Source organism: Cetorhinus maximus, chromosome 29 (assembly GCF_964194155.1).
Source record: "Cetorhinus maximus chromosome 29, sCetMax3.hap1.1, whole genome shotgun sequence".
Classification (NCBI taxonomy): Eukaryota; Metazoa; Chordata; class Chondrichthyes; order Lamniformes; family Cetorhinidae; genus Cetorhinus; species Cetorhinus maximus.
Window position 1 is genome coordinate 17,987,961 of NC_135907.1, and position 7,194 is coordinate 17,995,154.

Genomic DNA, 7,194 nt, shown 5'->3' on the forward strand with positions numbered 1-7,194 from the left:
GCATGACCTCCCCTTGATGAAACCATGCTGACTTTGCCCTATTTTACCATGCACTTCCAAGTATTCTGAAATCTCATCCTTAATAATGGACTCTAAAATCTTACCAACGACCAAGGTCAGGCTAATCAGCCTGTAATTTCCCGTCTTTTGCCTCACTCCCTTCTTAAACAGGGGGGTTACATTAGCGGTTTTCCAGTCCTCTGGGACCCTCCCTGACTCGAATGATTCTTGAAAGATCACCACTAACGCCTCCACTATCTCTTCAGCTATCTCTTTCAGAACTCGGGTGTAATCCATCTGGTCCAGGTGATTTATCCACCTTCAGACCTTTCAGTTTTCCTAGAACCTTCTCCTTGGTAATGGCCACCATACTCACCTCTGCCCCACCGACTCTCTTGAACTTTGGGGATGTTACTCGTGTCTCCCACCGTGAAGACTGACGCAAAGTACCTATTCAGTTCCTCCGCCATTTCTTTGTTCCCCACTACTACTTCTCCATCATCATTTTCCAGCGGCCCAATGTCCACTTTTGCCTCTCTCTTACCCTTTATATATCTAAAAAAACTCTTGCAACCTTTTATATTGCTGGCTAGTTTACCTTCATATTTAATCTTCTCCCTCCTTATTTCTTTTTTAGTTGTCCTCTGTTGGTCTTTGTAGGCTTCCCAATCCCCTGGTTTCCCACTGCTCTTCACCGCATTGTATGCTTTCTCTTTAGCTTTTATGCTGTTCCTGACTTCCCTTATCAGCCATTGTTGCCTCGTCCTCCCTTTAGTATGCTTCTTTTTCCTAGGGATGAATATTTGCTGTGTCTCCCAAATTACTCCCAGAACCTCCTGCCATTGCTGTTCCACTGTCTTTCCTGCTAGGTTCATCTCCCAGACAATTCTGGCCAGCTCCTCCCTCATGCCTCTGTAGTTGCCTTTATTCAACTGTAATACCGTTACATCTGATTCCAGCTTTTTCCTCTCAAATAGCAGGGTAAATTCTATCATATTATGGTCACTTCCTCCTAAGGGTTCCTTTATCTTAAGCTCCCTTATCAAATCTGCCTCATTACACATCACTAAATCTAGAATTGCCTGTTCCCTAGTGGGCTCCACCACAAGCTGCTCCGAAAAGCCATCTTGTAGACATTCCACAAATTCCTTTTCTTGGGATCCACTACCAACCTGATTTTCCCAGTCTACCTGCATATTGAAATCCCCCATGATCAATGTAACCTTGCCTTTCTTACACGCCTTTTCTATCTCCTGGTGTATCTTGTGCCCCACATCCTGACTACTGTTCGGTGGCCTGTACATAACTCCCATTATGGTTTTTTTACCTTTGCGGTTCCTCAACTCTACCCACACAGATTCTACATCATCTGACCCTACGTCATTTCTTGCTATCGATTTAATTTCATTTCTTACTAACAAAGCAACCCCACCCCCTCTGCCAACTTGCCTATCTTTTCAATAGGATGTATATCCTTGGATATTTAGCTCCCAGTCCTGATCCCCTTGCAGCCATGTCTCCGTGATGCCCACCACATCATACCTGCCAATTTCAATCTGCGCCACAAGCTCATTTACCTTATTTCGTATACTGCGTGCATTCAGATACAACACCTTCAGTCCTGTATTTCCCATCCCCTTTCGCATTGTCGTCCCTTTATCTAATGTGCTCGAAGTTAGATTCCTAGCCCTTTCCAACCACTCTATCCTATTTTGTGTTCTGGGGACTTTAATAGCGTTTCCTGGGCTCTCCTTTCTTTTCAGTTCTTTCATAATTTTCCATGAAGTTGAATCCACCCCCCCCCACACGCTAACCTGCTGCTTTGTTTCCCATTAGTCGTACTTCTTGGAGTTTTACCCTTCCTTCCCTCCCGACTTTCTAGTTTAAAGTCCTGTTGACCACCCTATTTACCCTTTTCGCTAGAACATTGGTCCCAGATCGGTTCAGGTGGAGACCGTCCCAATGGTACAGATCCCTCCTGTTCCAATACTGATGCCAGTGCCCCACGAAAAGGAACCCTTCTTTCCCGCACCACTCCTTTAGCCACGTGTTTACTTCCCTTATTCTTGCGTCCCTTTGCCAATTTGCACGTGGCTCGGGTAGTAATCTGGAGATTATAACCCTTGAGGACCTGTTCTTTAATTTAGTTCCTAGTTCCCGATAATCCCCAAACAGGTCCTCTTTCCCAGTCTTACCTATGTTATTTGTCCCAACGTGGACCACAACAACTGGATCCTCCCCCTCCCTCTCCAGTATCCTTTCAAGCCGGTCAGAGATGTCCCTCACCCTGGAACCGGGCAGGCAACATACCATGTGGGACTCTCGATCCTGCTCACAAAGGATGCTATAAATTCCCCTAATTATAGAATCCCCTACAACCACCACTTGTCTTTTTGCTCCCCCCTCTTGAATGGCCTCCTGTGCCACGGTGCCACGGTCAGCTGGCTCATCCTCCCTACACAGCCCTGTTCCTCATTCACACAGGGAGCAAGTACCACATACCCGTTGGACAATGTCAAGAGCTGAGGCTCCTCTGTTTCTGAACACAGGATCCCTCTACCTGCCTCACTTGCAATCACACCCTGCTGACCCTGACCACTGACCGAACTTGAGGTACTCAATCTACCGGGTGTAACCGCCTCCAGAAACAAAGCATCCAGGTAACTCTCCCCCTCCCGGATGTGCCGCAGAGTCCGGAGCTCGGACTCCAGCTCATCAATTCTGAGCCGGAGCTCCTCCAGCAACCAACACGTGCTGCAGATGTGGTCTCTGCGGTTTGCAATAGGATCTGCCAGCTCCCACATCATACAGCTATAGCACATCACCTGCCCAGTCATCTCAACTTAGATAATTAATTTATTAATTAGCTTTGCAGTGTTTTTTTTTTCAAATTTGGTGCAGATTTCCTGTGATGTCACTTTTTCAGTTTTGGCTTCAGTTACTCTGTGCCCTGAGATCACCGCTCCGGTGCTCCTCCCTCCGAGTCTGCTCCCTGGAGACAAGGCAGCGAATCCCCGAGGTAAGCTAGATTTATACTCACCGCTCCAGTGCTCCTCCCTCCGAGTCTGCTCTCAGGATTTAATCACAATCAGCTGCTTTTTCTTTAAAATCCACTTTCAGAAGAGTGTCCCTTGCAGGTCTGGTGCACTCCTGAAGGTACTGCCTCTTCCTCTCTTTTTTTAGGTTTGAGGAGGAGGGAGGGATGGAAACACTACAGCAATGTAATGTTTGGGGCTATTCCGTTCTTTGATAGTGGGTCCTCCTCAATTCCCTCCTGAGTCGCAGTGTCTGCGGTGACTTCTCCCAGAATGCTTCAGTCACTTCTCACCAGCGCCCTCTGTTGGATGCTCTTCCTCCTGTTGAGTGCAAGAGTCCTTCTCCTCGATTCCCTCCTGAGTCGCGGTGGCTGCGCTGACTTCTCCCAGAATGCTTCAGTCACTTATCACCAGCGCCCTCTGTTGGATGCTCTTGCTCCTGTTGAGTGCAAGAGTCCTTCTCCTTGATTCCCTCCTGAGTCACGGTGGCTGCGGTGACTTCTCCCAGAATGCTTCAGTCACTACTCACCAGTGCCCTCTGTTGGATAATATCCATTAACCATTACTCGCTGTTTTTTAATACTCAGCCAATTTTGTATCCACGTTGCTACTATCCCTTTTATTTTATGAGCTGTAACTTTTCTCACAAGTCTGTTGTGCGCACTGTATCAAATGCCTTTTGGAAGCCCATGTACACCACATCAGCAGCATTACCCTCATCTACCCTCTCTGTTACCTCTTCAAAAAGCTCCAGCAAGTTAGTTAAATATGATTTTCCCTTAAGAAATCCATGCTGGCTCTTCATAATCAACCCACATTTTTCCATGAGACTATTATCTGAATAATTGTTTCTAGAAGCTTCCCCGCCATTGAAGTTAAACTGACTGGTCTGTAATTGCTGGGCTTATCCTTACAACCTTTTTTGAACAAGGGCATAATGTTTGCAATTTTCCAGTCCTCTGGCACCACCGCTGAGTCTAGGGAAGACTGAAAGATTATGGCCAGTGGCTCTGCAATTTCCACTCTCACTTCCTTCAGTATCCATGGATGCATCTCATCCAGTCCCAGTGCCTTGTCAACTTTGAGTACCGACAGTTTATCCAATACCTCCTCCTTATCAATTTTGAACCCTTTTAGTGACAGAATTTCCTACTCTGTCACCATGGGCTGGGTAGCATCTGCTTCCTTGGAAAGTCAGATGCAAGGTATTCATTTAACACCTCAACCATGCCCCCTGCCTCCATGTTTAAATCCACTTTTTGGTCCCTAATTGACCCTACTCTTCCTTTTACCACCCTTTTAGTTTTGATGTGCCTATACAAGACTTTGGGATTCCCCTTTACGTTGGCTGCCAGTCTTTTCTCATAATCTCTCTTTGCTTCTCTTATTTGCCCTTTCACCTCTCTGAACCTTCTGCATTCAACTTGGTCCTCAATTGTATTTTCTACCTGACACCTGTCAGAAGTACACTTTTTCTTATTTAACTTAATTTCTATCTCCTTTTTCATCCAGGGAGCTCTGGATTTGTTTGCCCTACCTTTTCCTTTCGACGGAATATACCTTGATTGTGCACGAACCATTTCTTTTTGACTGTGGCCGAACCATTTCCTCTTTCTCCAGCACTGCAATGCTCTCCTTAACCAATACAGCCACCCCTCCTCCTTTTCTTTCTGCTCTATTTTTTCTGAACACCTTGTACCCGGGAACATTTAGCACCCAGACCCAGAAGGGCACTTCCTTGAGCTAGGTTTCTGTTATCGCCACAATATCATAATTCCACATGACAATCTGCACCTGTAACTCACCAATCTTATTTCTCCGTGCATTCACATACATGCAGTATAACCCTGATTTGGACTTACTTTCTCCCTTACTTTGACTCCGTCTATTAACTTAGTATTCTCTGTTCTGTCTCTCCCAGTATTTTGTGCAACTTGGTATTACTCTCTAATTTTCTATCCTGATTCCCACACCCTTGTGTGGTTAGTTGTTGTTAGTTTGTTAGTTTACTTGTTAGTTTAAAGCTTCCCCCCCGCAACAGAACTAGCAAAATGGACTGCCAAGAATCAGTCCTGGCTCTATTCAGGTGCAAGCCATCCCCGACTTGTACAGGTGCCATTTGTTCTGTATATCCAGCAGCACAGTGTTCTTTTTTCTCATTTGGTTCAATTGGCATTCGTGAATTCACCACCTTCTAATTTAAAGGAAAATAAATCTCATTTTTGGACTCTGGCACACAAGCTATATAAACCCAATGCATTGCGGCACTGTTTGAAGGTTTGGATAAGAGTTTACACTGGTGCATTGTCTGTTGGATGCAAAAGATTCCATGACTTAATTCAAAGCAGAGCAGAAGGTTGTTCTTGGTATTCCAGCCAATATTTCTTCCTCAACTAACACAAAAAATGTTCAACTATCCCATTTGCTAATCATGGGATCTTGCTGTACACACATTTGCTGCTGCCTAGGTCTACAGCGACTGCACTTCATAAGTAACTCATTGGTTGCAAAGCACTTTAAGGAGCCTTGAGGACATAATAAGGTATTAGATAAATGCAAATTCTTTATTTCTCCTGGTGTGAGATGTGTGGGAATTATGCACGATATAGCGATCATGCTCAGCTTTTACACTGTTATCTTGCAGACCTTAAGGAGGCCGAAATTGTAACTTAGCTGAATTCAGGTCAAAGAACTGCATTAACCTCCCATAAAGGGTCCATGACATAGTGAGTCTGACTAAGAGGAAACTGATCTGAGGCTGAGGTGCATCATCAGATTAATGAAGAGAGAGTGATGAAAACGGCTGGTCTGTCTACTTAGTAAAGCCAAGAGACACATTTGTATTGTGTCTGTCAACTTTACTAACCATTCAATTGAGCCTAAAGGACAGCGAATGTTGTCACCAGTTTATTTCTTGTAGAGTGCCAATTTGCCATGAGACAAATTGCACTTAGACCAGTGCACTTCCTGCAAGATGTTCTTAATTTGCCACCTCAAATTGGTTTTGTTAATAGCATCAGTACCAGACCTGTGCTTTCCCACAGAACTGCACATTCCTCTCGTTCTGTTTTCTTGTGTTTCCCCCTCCATCATTGCCTTCAACTATAAAGTCCCATGCTCTGTAAATCCCTTCCTAAACCCCTACACTTCTTCTTCACCCCATCTTCAGGACTCTCCTTCAGTCTTCCTTTCTCCTATTTTAAAAATCAAAGCTTAGTGTCACCAAATCTCTCCTTGATTCATCCAGTGCTCTCTTTCCAGCACCGCTTGTGATCTTTCCTATGGGCCTTGCTCTTCACCTGGGTTTCTCAATGAAAGAAAACACTGCCTATATACACTGAGGACTTCACTTTGCAGTCAACACAGTTGCAATGCGATATCATAATTATAGTTCTCTACTCCTGCATACTTGAAATCCTCGGGGCAAGTTTGCACAGTCAACGTACTGTTATAAGTTCAGAAACTGTTATTTTCTTGAACATGTAATGCTTCCAGCTCAGGATCTAATTGGCTTATCCTTGGCCTTCTGGTACGTTCTTTTCTCAGCTCCATATGGCCTCCCAGAAGGTAGGACATTTTAAAATACAGAAATCAACAAACAGTAGAGTCTGACATTTACAATAACCTCCCTAGCAGGAGGGTTTAACACCATACTTATGTGGATTAGAGATTATTTTGCAAGTATTTTTAAGTAAAACATAGAGTCTGCCAGTTAAGATTCTATGGATGGCGAATATCAGTTCCTCTCTAGAAAAGGCTCAGTGCCACTATCACAGGCTGCGGATGAAATTGGATGCACATTCCTGAGCTAATTCAGCACTCCTTACTGTTGTGACCTTCACCTCCTCCGTGTAGGTTTTAATTAGCATGGATTAATTTCATGACTAATTCAGAGTTATTTAAATGATTGATGGGGGAAGGAATCGTCTAAGTGTTCTGATATTTAACTCTCTGGCAACTAAGCATCTTTAATAGCCCTGGTCATGCTTTCCACTGCGATTAACTAGATGATCACTTTAGAGCATTGTACCCTTTTATTCAAGATCCAATGCATATACACATGTGAAAAAAAATCGACGCTTGAATGCACATTTTCATTTTTTGTTACATAGGGTTACATATGACATATGGCACAGAATCAGGCCATTCAGCCCAACTA